Here is a 15,555-nt window from a genome sequence, read left to right as displayed (position 1 = left end):
ACTGTAATATAGTGGAACGAATCGCCATGCAATGTATTACCACAAGATCGATTTCACCTATGAAAAAGTTCAGCGGAGGTAAATCATTGGACAAGGGACCTACTGATGACCAAAAAATAATTAATATGGTAGGCATTAAACATCACATTTTGTTATTTTGCAGTGATATCAAGAATTACTCAAACTTTTAGAGGGATTGTGGATCGGAGCAGGTTTGGGAAGAAATCCGCATACGATTAAATCATATTTAGCAGGTTAAATCTTGGAGTGAACCTGCTTTATCGGAACATCGTTCATTATCATCATTGCTATTATTGATAATAATAGCAGTAGCAATAATAATTCTGCATGCTCAAAGGGAAGAATGTTATTTACTCTCGGAATGTTAAATGTGGGCATTGTACAATGGTTTCGTGGAAAAAGAACCTCAAGTGTGGAAATAGGTGCAGTTTGCATTAAGTAGCCGCATCACATTGTCAGACACATCAAAAGAGATACGCAACCGCATAAATAATGAAAGCACGATTTTATAAGTTCCCTGTTTGCGATCAATAGAGAATAGGTGCAGGAGTAGGCCATTCGACCCTTCGAGCCAGCACCGCCATTCACTGTGATCATTCTTCTTGTTGTGTAGACCTGTTTTCGCGCCCACACTCCACAGGATGCAAATGTGTGTACAAATTTGTTAGGGCAGGTGCCATTGCACGATTACTGACATCAGCACTGACCATACAGAAAGGTGCACTGCCATGGGGTGTTTCAATATTGTAGTGGCATGCCGGTTAATTCTATGCAAATATTTGGTCTTTTACACATTGGAGTTTCTGTGCAACACACACAAAACGCTGGAAGGACTCAGCAGGTCAGGCCGCATCCATGGAGAGGAACAAATAGGGGACCTTTCAGGCCAAGACCCTTTATCAGGATGGTAGTTGATACATCGGTCACGTGGATCAGATGCGCTACACAGCAGAATTACGAAAAGGTTAAATAAAGAGAATGTTAAATGCATTAGGTGTGATCTCTCAAGAATCACCGACTCTTGGAAAGGTTCCGGAGAGCTGTGAAATATTTGTTTAAGAAGGTACGGCAGCAAAAAAAGAAAACAAAAACAAACAAACAAACAAACAAACAAACGTGTGAGGCAGCGTAATCTCCGTGGTTATAAAGATATGGGAGCCTATTATTAAGGAGAATTTTCCTGGTACGTGGAAGCACAGGATAAAATAAGCCTTAGTTCGATTTGTTGCCCGCAAGAAATCTGGTCCATGAAATCTGTTAGAATTCCTTCAGAACGTAACAGGCAGGATAGACAAAGGGGACTCAGTGGATGTCGATCACTTGGATTTTCAGGAAGCCTTTGACAAGGTACCGTACATGAGGCTGCTAAACAACATAAGGGTGCATGGTATTACGGGACAGACACAAGAATGGAGAGAAATTTAGCTGACTGGCAGGAAGCAAAGAGGGGGAGTAACATTGGCTTATTCTGGGCGGCTGCCTGCGGCTAGTGGTGTGACGTAGGGATCGGTGTTGGGACTGCTGACTTTCAGATTACAGTTTAATAAATGAGATGGCAGAATTGATGGTTCAGTAGCCAAGTTTGCGGACGGTATGAGGACAGCCAGAAATGGGAAAGAAGGGAGACTTCTGGAATTAAAGGAATTGTCAAAGAAGCAGGTGGAATACCGGGCAGGAAACTGTATGCTCATGCACCTTGGTATAAGGAATAAATGTTTAGATTATTTCCTAAACAAGTGGAAAATTCAGGAATAGGTGATACAGAGAGAGTTGGGAGTACTTGTGTAGGGCAACGTAAATGTTAACGCGCAGGTTGCTTCGGTGGGATGGAGAGAAAATGCAACGGTAGCATTCGTTTCCAGAGAGTTGAACTATAAAAGCAGAGGGTGTAACGCGGAGGCATTATAAGATTTCCTTCATACCAGAATTGGAGTATCATGAGCACTTTTGGACCGCCTATCTGATAGGAAAAAGTGTACTGACATTAGAAAAGATCGAGAAAAGATTCATGAGAATTATCGGGGGAATGAAAGATTTAACCCTATGAGCAGCCTTTGATGGCTCGGACCATCTATTCGCTGGAGTTCATGCGAAATTAGCTGAAAAATCACTTTGAAATACGGAAGCGTATAAATTACAGAAAGCACTCAGCGATCTCACGATGAATCGGTTTACACAGAACTGAACTGAACCATGTTACTGTCAGCCGCTTCTACTGCTCTTTGACCCTCTCTCTCTCCTCTCTCCGTCTCTCACTCTCTCTCATTTCAACACAGAGGGTAGCCTCCATTCGTAAAGTTAAAACGTCTTTCACTAGTCTTTGCAATGGTGTGATAACTGCACATGCGCGTTGCTGTCCCCTTCCCGTACGAGTATGCTTTTCATAAACATGCACAAGTCCGTTAAATGGTATCTGACTTTCTCAAACCATTCCCACATTCATAACTGGTGTTACTCCGTCGTACGGCCACCATATTTCTCACACGTTTATACGCACGGATGGTAAATTAAATGATTTTTGACATATAGTACGTAACTCTTTCCTTACACGGGTCAATGTGAAGAAACAACATACTTTTTGTTAAGCAACACACATCAAAGTTGCTGATGAACGCAGCAGGCCAGGCAGCATCTCTAGGAAGAGGTACAGTCGACGTTTCAGGGCGAGACCCTTCGTCAGGACTAACTGAAGGAAGAGTTAGTAAGAGATGTGAAAGTGGGAGGGGGAGGGGGAGATCGAAAATGATAGGAGAAGACAGGAGGGGGAGGAATGGAGCCAGGAGCTGGACAGGTGATTGGCAAAAGGGGATATGAGAGGATCATGGGACAGGAAATCCGGGGAGAAAGACAAGTGGTGGGGGGGGGGGGGGAGAACCCAGAGGATGGGCAACGGGTATAGTCAGAGGGGCAGAGGGAGAAAAGCAGAGTGAGAGAAAGAATGTGTGTATAAAAATAAATAACGAATGGGGTACGAGGGGGAGGTGGGGTATTAACAGAAGTTAGAGAAGTCGATGTTCATGCCATCAGGTCGGAGGCTACCTAGACAGAATATAAAGTGTTGTTCCTGCAATCTGAGTGTGGCTTCATCTTTACAGTAGAGGAGGCCGTGGATAGACATGCCAGAATGGGAATGGGATGTGGAATTAAAATCTGTGGCCACTGGGAGATCCTGCTTTCTCTGGCGGACAGAGCTTGACTCCATCCCTCCCCCTCCTGTCTTCTCCTATCATTTTCGATCTCCCCCTCCTCCTCCCACTTTCAAATCTCTTACTAACTCTTCCTTCAGTTAGTCCTGACGAAGGGTCTCGGTCCGAAACGTCGACTGTACCTCTTCCTAGAGATGCTGCCTGGCCTGCTGCGTTCCCCAGCAACTTTGATGTGTGTTGCTTGAATTTCCAGCATCTGCAGAATTCCTGTTGTTTGCGTTTTTTTAATATTTTTTTGTTAATTTACGATTTGTCTTTCTGATTTGTATATAGTTAACTCTACCGAATTGTACACTCTCAATTATCACCGTCTAGATCTGGAACGCATTTGGCCTTTCAACAATCCTGCATGGCCAATATCGAAGGCGCTTTATGCCTAGCTCGCTACTCTACATCCCACAAGCAACCGTGCAGTTTCATGTCGTCCGTAAACAGACAATGTGTCCACACCATGACACGGTAGTTTAGCGGTTTGCATAAGACTACTATAGCTGCCGCTGCAAGATCGGAATTCAATTCCCACAGCTAACTGCAAAGTGTTTGTTCGTCCTACCCCTGAGCGCGTGGGTTTCCCCCGGGTAAACCGGATTCCACCCGCAGTTGAAAACCGTACGGGTTCGGGTTAATGTGCTGCTGGCATGCTATGTTGGTTGCGGACACTTGCGGGCTGCCACGTCACAACGTTCGCTGATTTGACTTGACGCAAACAGCGAATTTCACCGGATGTTCAGATGTACATGTAACTCAATGAATCTAATATTTAAATACTTTACTTCAAAATTATCGCCATACACTGCGAAAAACTATGCTGGGTACTGAGCTCCGCAAAACCAAACTTGTCACTTCTTTCCATCCAGCAAAATGCCCTAATTTACCTGTTCCCTACTTCTGGCCGATCATCTGACAATGACACCTGTGGGTTGGTATTCATGGTAGACTAAATATACAGAAACTTTCCAAAATACTTTTGAGTGCCACCCTTTGGGTGAAGAAGTTCCCCCTTAACCATTTCACATTTCACCCACAACCTATGACTTCTGGCTTCAACTTCAAGGGAAAAGGCCTGCTTTCACTAACGCTGTCTATACCCCTCATAATTTCGTATAGCAGGTTTGCTCTAATTCGCTGGTTTTCTCAGTTCCTTTGTGAAACTACGAGGTTACGTTTGCCACACTCTGCTCGGCAAGAATGTTTCCAGAAGTGAAAAAAAATTTGGAAGGTGTTCATCTACTTAAACTCAATTATCCATGTTCACTTTCTGTATCTCAGTTCGATGTTACTATTGAAAGAGCTGAATTTCAATAATACAAATAAAACACAAGATTGTAGGAGCAGGGATTAACCACTCAGCTTAACAACACTCCCTATCCATTCCAATCTATTTGTTCGCCAACCCAAATCTTTCACCTTCCACTCTAAAGCTGCGATCTCTAGTTGTCGTCTCGCGTAACCTGAGGGGGAAAAGATTGCATGCAGTGACCTATAAATATAGCCCTAATAATTTTCTATACAACTAAATATCTTCCCTCATTCTTCTGTGCTTCAATGTCTGAAATTCGAAAAAAAAATCTATTGGGGGCTCGTCCGGGATTTGAACCCGGGACCTCTCGCATGTTCGCAAATTCAGGCCCAAAGCGAGAATCATACCACTAGACCAACGAGCCCGTTCTATATTGATGATATAAAAGTGCTGCCTTTCACTTTCACAAACCCCTTCGTCAACACATCTGGAGGTAATTTTACGACCAAAGTAGATCAAAGAGCAAAGTTCTGCACAACGCACTGCAGGCCCTTCGGCCTACGAAGCGCTGTCACCTATGTAGCCCGACCCTGACGACAATATAACTATTCCCTCCGACAGAGATCATAATCTGCTATTTTCACGACAGCCATCTGTCTACCCAAGTATCTTTTTAATGTCCCTATTGTCAACCACAACCAGTACCACGGCAATGCGTTCCTAGAACCCACTACATTGTGTACAAAAAAAATCTCTGACCTAACATTTCCACCACTCATCTTCAACGTATGTCCTCTCCTATTGGCCGTTGTCACCCTGGGAAAAGGTGCTGTTGTCCAGCATGTCTGTATCTCTTGTAATCTTACACACCTCCATCACGCTCCGTAACTTCGAACAGAAAAGATCCAGCTCTTCAATCTTCGCTTACAAGACATGCTCTAATCGCGGCAACACTTTGCTGAACCTCCTGTGCACCTTCTCCAGCGGACTTTTTCCAACCCGCCCCCCAGACAGATGTTCCGATCAACCATTCCATTTCGCAATATCACCCCACCCCCCTCACCCCAAACCTCTTCTATCTATCACCCCAGTCACTGCACCACATTATAAACAAATAAACAATTTAACCCACATTTCCCTCAAGGTGTTGACGTTGTAAATAAACATTGGTTTCATAGAAACATAGAATAGTACAGTACAGTACAGTACAGGCCCTTCGGCCCACAATGTTGTGCCAACGCTCAAACCCTGCCTCCCATATAACCCCCCATCTTAAACTCCCCCATATACCCGTCTAGTAGTCTCTTAAATTGCACTAGTGTATCTGCCTCCACCACTGACTCAGGCAGTGCATTCCACGCACCAAACACTCTCTGAGTAAAAAAACCTTCCTCCAATATCCCCCTTGAAATTCCCACCCCTTATCTTGAAGCCATGTCCTCTTGTATTGAGCAGTGGTGCTCTGGGGAGGAGGCGCTGGCTATCCACTCTGTCTATTCCTCTTAAGATCTTGTATACCTCGATCATGTCTCCCCTCATCCTCCTTCTCTTCAAAGAGTAAAGCCCTTGCTCCCTTAATCTCTGATCATAATCCATACTCTCTAAACCAGGCAGCATCCTGGTAAGTCTCCTCTGTACGCTTTCCAATACTTCCACATCCTTCCAATAGTGAGACGACCAGAACTGGACACAGTTCTCCAAGTGTGGCCTAACCAGAGTACAATCGAGCTGCACCAGTACCTCGCGACTCTTAAACTCCATCCCTCGATTTATGAAAGCCAGTACCCCATAAGCTTTCCTAACTACCCTATCTTACTGTGAGGCAACTTTCAGGGATCTGTGAAAATGCACCCCCGTACTGTAACCAGAAACTTTACTTTATATATACTTTTTATTTTAATGATTTATCATCGGTAGATGTTGTTTCTGTTGCATGTTGTCCCAACAGTCAACGTCAATTCCAGAATACACGTATCGGCGAAATTGTTAGTCATTGATCCTTCATCCCTGATGTTTCCTATTCTGAGACGAGCTGAACTAGACACAATATTCCAAGCGTGGTCTAACCAGAGTCTGACAGTGCGACATTACCTCGCTGCACTTGAACTCAATGAAGGTCAGCGCACCACGTGACTTCAGGACCACCCACTCTACTTGCTCCGAGATATGAGTCTTATGTTGATTTGGATGTCAATTATAATTGGCGCCATTACTGGTGGTGAGAACTAACGGTTAATACTTTCTCTTCTTCTCTGTCCAGCGGTTTTTTTTCACAAGATTGCGCAGTCCCCTTAAAGCAAACAGGGAAAACAAATAGGTGGTGATATGGGTAGAAGAGAATGGTTAACTTTGAGGGTCGAGACCATGCTGAGTTCATCCGGTAGTTTGTCTTTCCTGCGGACTCTAGTGTCTGCCTTCCCCAACATTCCGTCTAAACGTTCCTGCGTTCAGCCAGTTGCTCTCTCTGCCATCCACCATCTACCCCATCCCGCCCCCATGGAACTTTCTAACTTTCTCTCTAGAATTTCATTTCCTGACAACCCTCAGGCTCGCTGTGTTATTCTTCCTGGTAATTTAACGGCGCCTCTTTCGATGAACAGCGCCTTGATAGATATGTCTCAGATGATAAGAGGGAGAGATCGAGAGCTGGGGATTGCTTCTCAGGCGGAAATGAATAAATAGAGGAAAGTATAGGGGATAGCAAAGGGAAGTTTTTGACGAAGATAGTGCTAGGTCGGTGGAAAACTCTGCTGGGATTCGGATAGAGACAGACAGGTTAAGGTATTTTCAGGAACTTTTAGATGGGCACATGGATGATAGGAAAATGTAGAATTATGTATCAAGTAAGAGATAGATTGATCTTGGACTGCGTTAAAACGTTGACAGAACGTCATTCGGCTAAAGGACGTGTTCTGCGCTGCACTGTTAAAAATTCTATGTTAGTTCGCCCGCTCCTGCTTATGCGGTATCGTTCCTCTACCTTCCCCTTTTGAGCGAACTCAACTGTTGCTGCTGCTTCCACTTCAGCGCCACAGCTGAATAAGACAGCGGAACACACGCAAGATGCTGGAGCACCGAAGCGTTTACGGAAAAAAAATCCTGCACGGGTTTGATTTTGCACAGCATGACAGCCTCCCTTATCTACATAGAAGGCCAGTTCACATTCCTCAGTACGTTATCCAGCTGCTCAAGATTAACCTACAAATGTTGCTAATCTTCAAATAAATCTATTGTCAACGGACGCAATTGTCTTCATATTGTGCCTTCCTCTCTGCTTACATTAGCACCTAGTTTAGACTCGTTGGCATATTTAATATCCGTGCCTTGTAAATTCCCATCAAAATCATTGATATGAACTAAGATACAAAAGCAATGTACAGAGCAGCGATCCACGTAGTACTCCACAATTCCTGAGCCTCCCGTCCTGAAAACAATCTTCTACCATCACCCATAAAGCCAGCGTCGTGTCCACTAACGCGATCTACGTTTCTGGAGCAGCCTCCGCGCAGCACCCCGGTACAAGACCTGATGAAGTCCGTATAAAGCCCTACACACGTCGATCCTCGAGGTTATCTCTCCAAAGCAGTCTAACAGCTTTGTGAAATCCGATTTACTGCTAACACGAAGATGCTGACAATATTAACCCCTCCAGTAACCGATCCACCACTAATTCCGGGCTCACTGGCTTGAATTTCCTTGGTGTGCCTGTGCTACGTGTAAATAATGGTGCGACATGAGCCACTTTGCAGTCCTCTGGAACATAACCTTAGCCTAAAGATGAAGCAGATGTGGCCGCGAGGGCCTCCAGTTTCTTTTCCTTGTCTTCTCACTAGATCAGAAGATGCATCGGGTCAGGACATGCGAGTTTCTAACACAATGTAGGGTTTATTATCGGAAACATGTAGAAGTTTTATGGAGGAGATGTATCGGAATGCTGCCCGGATTATGAGGAATAGCTATGCGAGCTATTGCTTTTCTGTTTGGAGAGAAAGAGGATATGAGGCGATGATAAGATAGTACAAGACGATAAGATGCATAGATCTCTGGATAGCCTGGTAGTTTTCCCAGGGCGATAAATGAGATCGTTTCCAGGTGACCTGCGACCCTCTTAACTGGTCCATCCTCTTCGTCACCTTTCTCGAACAACCAACGAAATTCTCGAGAGACTTTATTCCCGCCCGAAATTCATGCTGAGCATTTCCAACCGGAGTTTGCCCTTCCAAATGCAGCTAGATTGTGTCTCTGAGAATGAGGTGTAGGTAGTTTCCCATCAGTAAAATTAGGATTAATGACTTACTGCAATTGGCACATGTTTCAGGGCAGGGCCGTCTCCTTCCCTGAAGTTCCCCGCTTCCATGTTATCCTCCACGCAAAATTCGGGTACAAAGTACTCATTTGACACCAGACCCATCCCCTCTGGCTGCACATTAATGGCGACACGGATCTACTCAAACCCGGATCATGCACTTCCTGCAATACATTTGTATAATCCCGGAGGATTTTCCTCTGCCTTTCCAGATAGATCAATGCCATGCCCTCTTTTTGCCCTCCTGTTTTCCTGTTCAGTGTTTTCGCAGGATTTACTTGGTTCTGAATACCTCAACCTGAGCTATGTCTCCTTTTTAACACACGGGACTCTGAACTATCAGACGGAAACGTGGACTGTGTCCCCCCCCCCCCCCTTTCCCGACATGCCGTCAGATCTGATGAGTTTCTCCAGCATTTGGTATTTGTTACTCATCCTATTTTTATCCAGACCAGGGTCTCAATATCTTTCGTCAACCAATGTTCCGTACTCTTGACAGCTTTGCCCATCACGCTGATTGTAACACGCAATACCTGAACTCCGGATATCTCACCTTGAAAAACAGAAGTCTATTTACCAGAAAATAAAATCAGCCTCTTCTCAACCATCAATCCTTGCAAATCCCAGGGTAATCAAAGTCTGTGATGCTTCTGATCGCGTCCAAGATATCCTGAAGTGGGTGGGAGAGGAGCCAGAGGTCGTGGTACATTTTGATACCAATGATATATGTAGGAAAAGGGAACAGGTCATGAAAGGAGAATATAGGGAGTTAGGAAGGGAGTTGAGAAAAAGGGCCGCAAAGGTAGTAATCTCGGGATTACAGCCTGTGCCACGTGAGAGTAGGAATGCAATGAGGTGGAGGATAAATGCGTGGCTGAGGGATTGGAGCAGGGGGCAGGGATTCAAGTTTTTGGATCATCGGGACCTCTTTTGGCGCAGGTGTGACCTGTACAAAAAGGACGGGTTGCACTTGAATCCTAGGGGGACCAATATCCTGGCGGGAAGATTTGCGAAGGCTACTGAGGTGACTTTCAACTAGAATGGTTTGAGCGGGGGGGGGGGGTTGATCAAATTGAAGAGAGTAGGAGAGAGGAGGTTAGTTCACAGATAGAGAAAGTTAGTAGGGGGGATAGACAGGGGACAGCGATCGTGAGCACTCAGACCAAAGATGTAGGGGAGAAGGAAGAAAAAGATAACAAGGTTGTTTTCTACATTAAGGACAAAAAGAGAGTAAGAGCTGGAGAGTTTCTTAAGTGCATCTATTTTAATGCTAAGAGAATTTAAAGAAAGGTAGATGAGCTTAGAGCATGGATTGATACCTGGAAATATGATGTTGTAGCTGTTACTGAAACATGGTTGCAGGAGGGGTATGATTGGCAATTAAATATTCCTGGATTTCGTTGCTTCAGGTGTGATAGAATAAGAGGGGCAAGAGGTGGAGGTGTTGCATTGCTTGTCCGAGAAAATAGGACAACGGTCCTCTGGCAGGAGAGATTAGTGGACTCGTGTAGGGAGGCCATTTGGGTGGAATTGAGGAATGGGAAATGTGTAGTGACACTTATAGGCGTGTATTATAGACCAGCTAATGGGGAGAGAGAATTGGAGCTGCAAATTTGTAAGGAGATAGCAGATATTTGTAGTAAGCACAAAGCTGCCATTGTGGGAGATTTTAATTTTCCACATATAGACTGGGAAGTCCATACTGTAAAAGGGCTGGATGACTTGCAGTTTGTAAAATGTGTGCAGGACAGTTTTTGCAGCAATACATAGAGGTACCAACTAGAGAAGTGACAGTGTTGGATGTCCTGTTAGGGAATGAGGTAGTGCAGGTGACGGAGGTAAGTGTTAGGGAACACTTCGGGTCCACTGATTATAATGCCGTTAGTTTCAATATAATTATGGAAAAAGACAGGTCTGGGCTCAGGGTTGAGATTTTTGATGGGAGAAAGGCTAACTTTCAAAAGATGCGTAAAGATTTAGAAGGAGTAGATTGGGACAAATTGTTTTATGGGAAGGATGTAACAGAGAAATGGAGGTCATTTAAAGGTGAAATTTTGAGGGTACTGTTACGTAACCGGCAACAATGAACATCAATCGAGACAGGTTATATAAAAAACAACCAAACATTTATTAAACACTGATAAATGATAAGGAAAATAAACGAAAACTTTAACCGGAAGTTAACCGGTAGGCAGCCGTTCAACAAATCATCACTCGGCACTAGTTCTTAAAGAGTTAAATGCGAAAACAGTTCTTAAAGCTACAAAGTTAGATATAGTTCTTAAAATGGTAAATTCGAAGTCCAACAAATTTATACGTTCAATTGGGAGAGACTTCTCTGGAGAAGGATTTCTTCACAGACGCAACTTTCCTGTTGGTTCTGTCCACAGGATTCAAGATGCCGAAAATAAACAGTTTAAAACAACTGACCTTAAATTCTTTTAGAGAGAGAGCAAACCTTTGCAGGAACTATTTGCTCTTTTTGGCAAGAGTTATCCGCGATGCAGGTCGCTACTCCTCCAACGACGACTCAATACGGTCGATCATTTATTAAACTGGCAAACGATGCCGACTCCTCTCGATCCTTCGAGTCCTGTACTTCGATAAAGTCTTCGCTCTCCCTTCTACTGTTCGGATTGAGTAAATCAGCACATCTAGCCAAAAAGTCCAATAATATTGTATTTTGCAATAGAACGCAATACTCCGTTTTAAAAATGAAACTGCGTCACAAAAACAAACACACAACAGCAGCGGACACACAGCACGTTCTACCTGGAAATCTACAAACTTAAAACTAACTGCGTCATTTGGAGTCGACCCTTATATACCCATGGTGCATATATCATCACGTGACCTCACATCGGCGGGGAAATCACATCAGGTGACCTCCAAAAAACCATTACATCATTCTCCCAAAAAAAAAAAACAGATCTCCTTGAGCATGTAACAGTACAGAATCTTTATGTTCCTGTTAGGTTGGAAAGAAAGGTTAAAAGTTTGAGGGAGCCATGGTTTTCAAGGGATATTGGAAACTTGGTTCGGAAAAAGAGAGTTATCTATAATAAATGTCGGCAATATGGAGTCAATGAGGGGCTCGAGGAATATAAAGAATGTAAAAATAATCTTAAGAAAGAAATTACAAAAGCTGAAAGAAGATACGGGGATGCTTTGGCAAGTAAGGAGAAAATAAAACCAATGGGGTTCTACAGTTATATATTAATAGCAAAAGGATAGTCAGGGATAAAATTGGTCCCTTGGAGAATAGGAGAGGACAGCTATGTATGGAGCCAAAATATACGGTGGGAGATTTTGACCTAATTTTTTGTCTTCGGTATTCACTAAGGAGCGGGATATTGAATTGTGTAAGGTAAGGGAAACAGGTAGGGAAGATATGGAAACTATGATGATTAAAGAAGAGGAAGTATTGACGCTTTTAAGGAATACAAAAGTGGATAAGTCTCCGGGTCCTGATAGGATATTCCCTAGGACCTTGAGGGAAGTTAGTGCAGAAATAGCAGGGGCTCTGACAGAAATATTTCAAATGTCATTATAAACGGGGAAGGTGCCCGAGGTTTGGCGCATTGCTCATGTTGTTCCATTGTTTAAAAAGGGTTCTACGAGTAAACCTAGCAATTATTGGCCTGTAAGTATGATGTCAGTTGTGGGTAAATTAATGGAAAGTATTCTCAGAAATGGTATATGTCATTAGATGGATAGACAAGGTCCGATTAGGAACAATCAACATGGATTTGTGCGTGGAAGGTCATGTTTGACAAATCTTATCGATTTTTTTGAGAAGTTGCTTGTAAAGTTGACGAGAGTAAAGCGGTGGCTGTTGTCTATATGGACTTCAATAAGGCCTTTGACAAGGTTCCATACGGAAGGTTAGTTAGGAAGGATCATTCGTTAGGTATTAATATTGAAGCAGTAAAATCAATTCCACACTGGCTGGATGGGAGACGCCAGAGAGCAGTGGTGGATAACTGTTTGTCATATTGGAGGCCGGTGACTAGTGGTGTGCCTCAGGCATCTGTGCGGGATCCAATGCTGTTTGTCATATACATTAATGATCTGGATGATGGGGTGGTAAATTGGACTAGTAAGTATGCAGCTGGTACAAAGATAGGTGGTTTTGTGGATAATGAAGTCGGCTTTAAAGCTTGCAGAAAGATTTAGGCCAGTTGGAAGAGTGGGCTGAAAGATGACAAATGGATTTTAATGCTGATAAATGTGAGGTGCTACATTTTGGAAGGACTAATCAAAATAGGACATACATGGTAAATGGTACGGCATTGAAGAATGCAGTAGAACAGAGGGATCTAGGAATATTGGTGCATAGTTCCCTGAAGGTGGAATCTCTTGTGGATAGGGAGGTGAAAAAAAGATTTTGGTATGATGTATTTTATAAATCAGAGCATTGAGTATAGGAGTTGGGATGTAATGTTAAAATTGTACAAGGCATTTTTGAGGCCAAATTTGGAGTATTGTGTACAGTTCTAGTCACCGAATTACAGGAAATATGTCAACAAAATAGAGAGAGTACAGAGAAGATTTACCAGAATGTTACTTGGGTTTCAGCACCTAAGTTATAGAGAAAGGTTGACCAAGTTGTGTTTTTATTCTTTGGAGAGTATAAGTTTGGGGGGGGGGGGGTACTTGATAGAGGTATTTAAAATTATGATGGTGATAGATAGAGTTGACCTGGATAGGCTTTTTCCATTGAGAGTAGGGGAGATTCAAACAAAAGGACATGGATTCAGAGTTAGGGGGCAAAAGTTAAGAGGTAACAGGAGGCAGAACTTGTTTACTCAGAGAGTGGTAGCTGTGTGGAACAAGCTTCCAGCAGAAGTGGTAGAGGCAGGCTCGATATTGTGAATTAAAGTAAAATTGGATAGCTATATGGACAGGAAGGGAATGATGGGTTATGGGGGCAATAACCCCAATAAGGGGGCAAGGGGGTGGCGGAAGTTTCAGAGAATTATGTGCTGGACTCCGCTGCTGGTGGGATTGAAGGTGGGGACAAGTGGTCCCTGTCCTAGGTGGGGTAGCGGGAAGGCAGACCCGCACGATGAGGAAGAGATGTGGTTGAGGACAGCATTGAAGATGGAGGAAGGGAAACATCTTTCTTTGAGATGGGAGGAATTGAGTGAAAGGGGTGGCAGTTTTTACAAGTATACAGGATGGAAAGAGGTATAGTCCAGGTAGCTGTGAGAATCGATGGTTTTACAGTAGACAACTGTAGATATGATGCCTCTGGAAATAGGGATAGAGATCGAGAAAGGGAAGGGTGGTGTCGGAAATGGGCCAAGTAAATTTGAGGGCAGGGTGAAAGTTCGAGGCGAAGTTGATGAAGTCGACGAGCTCCGCATGCGTCCAGGAAACAGCACCAAAAATCCATTAAGTTACTTTCGGGTGTTAACAGAGGATACCGCTAGACGTGCTCACCAAATGTAACCAGAGGAGCAGGAAGCACCCACTACATTTACGTCAGATCTGTGAATGGTGTTCCTGACTCAATGATTAACAAACTTTATATCGAGACAATTTAGAGCCAGAAGTCACATATATATCGTTCAGAATTTTAGTGTCTCGCAGCACCGATGAATCTAGAAAGTCTATGGTAATGTTTGATTCTTCTGTCCTTACCAGAGTGAAGCATGGAGACTCAGTAAAAAAGTTATCGCCTGTGAATAAAGAAGTGCAGTTGTGCGATTATAAAGAAGGTAGCCACTAAAGGAATATATCTACAGTGAGGAGATATAGGCGATAGTTCCGGACTCATTTAGTGTGGAAATGATCCCAGTACAGTCTCCCAATATATTCATTCAACGGTGGAAATGCGGATTAGTATATCTGATAGTATGCAACTAAACGTTACTTTAATCTCAATCCTCTCCATAGTCAGAGATTAGAGGCAGAAAACGTGGACGCCCCTGGAAATTCGGTGACGCGGAGACGTCATGTTTTATATTTTTGAATATGAACTTGCGGACGCTGCATAACTTCCAGCGTCCATTTGCTTTAGATTCGAGAGGGTTTCTTAAATGGTGCATGATTCCAATTATTTGTTAACTGTTCAAGGCTTAAAATCAGTCCATATTCTGCGATATTTTAAAGTGTGGATGCATTGATAATGTACGAGGACCAGCCATGCGTTAGTTCACTTGAATGATAAATAGAGGAAATCCGTGTGTGAATAAGCGAAAGGCAGGCGTATGTTTGCTAGATTTGTATTGACAGGATGTTTGAATTAATTCTTTCTCTGAACATGTCTGTTTCATTGAGTGAAATAAATTTCCAGGAACTGATGTGAATTTCAGAAGCTAGTATTTTTTTTTCCCAAAATTACATGAATTGTTAGTATATGTTGGCGGAAACTGCCCGCATCTCCGTCCCGCCGCTCTTTAGAATATTTGATCAGGAATTTAACTCTGGCAATTAACTGTTTATTCTGTTTACGCCCGTTACCCGCAACGGTGTTGAAGGTAGCAAATTGCAAGCTTGATTCTTTTTTTTTCCTTTTTACCGAACCTGTGCATTTAGATTGTGTTCTTTTATTTGTCTAATTAGTTATTGATTTCTGAGGGAGATGCGGATTCCATACTGCCCAGGTGGAATCATTGTTAAAGGGGTCGAGATATGATGTATATATTCTGGGTCCGGTGGAGGAAAAGGCTAATAGGCTACATGACTAGGGTCAAGGAGACAGCAAAGCGTTGCACTGTGTGTCGAACATTACGTGCTAACTCTTGGAAGATGTGGTATGAGTTTAATCTACTGCG

At 43.3% G+C, this 15,555-nt stretch overlaps 1 non-coding gene across 1 annotated transcript; it reads right to left on the bottom strand.

Annotated features, from left to right (window-relative positions):
• Positions 1–4,803: 4,803 nt before the first annotated feature.
• Positions 4,804–4,891, bottom strand: trnap-ugg (transfer RNA proline (anticodon UGG)). The gene is given in 2 exon segments: positions 4,804–4,839; positions 4,856–4,891. It is a non-coding gene; the product is annotated as a tRNA-Pro (tRNA).
• Positions 4,892–15,555: the final 10,664 nt, after the last annotated feature.

The sequence above is a fragment of the Mobula birostris genome, chromosome 13 (genome assembly GCF_030028105.1).
Source record: "Mobula birostris isolate sMobBir1 chromosome 13, sMobBir1.hap1, whole genome shotgun sequence".
NCBI lineage: Eukaryota > Metazoa > Chordata > Chondrichthyes > Myliobatiformes > Myliobatidae > Mobula > Mobula birostris.
Note: the sequence above shows the minus strand (reverse complement) of the source record. Positions and strands in the feature narration are given on the sequence as shown.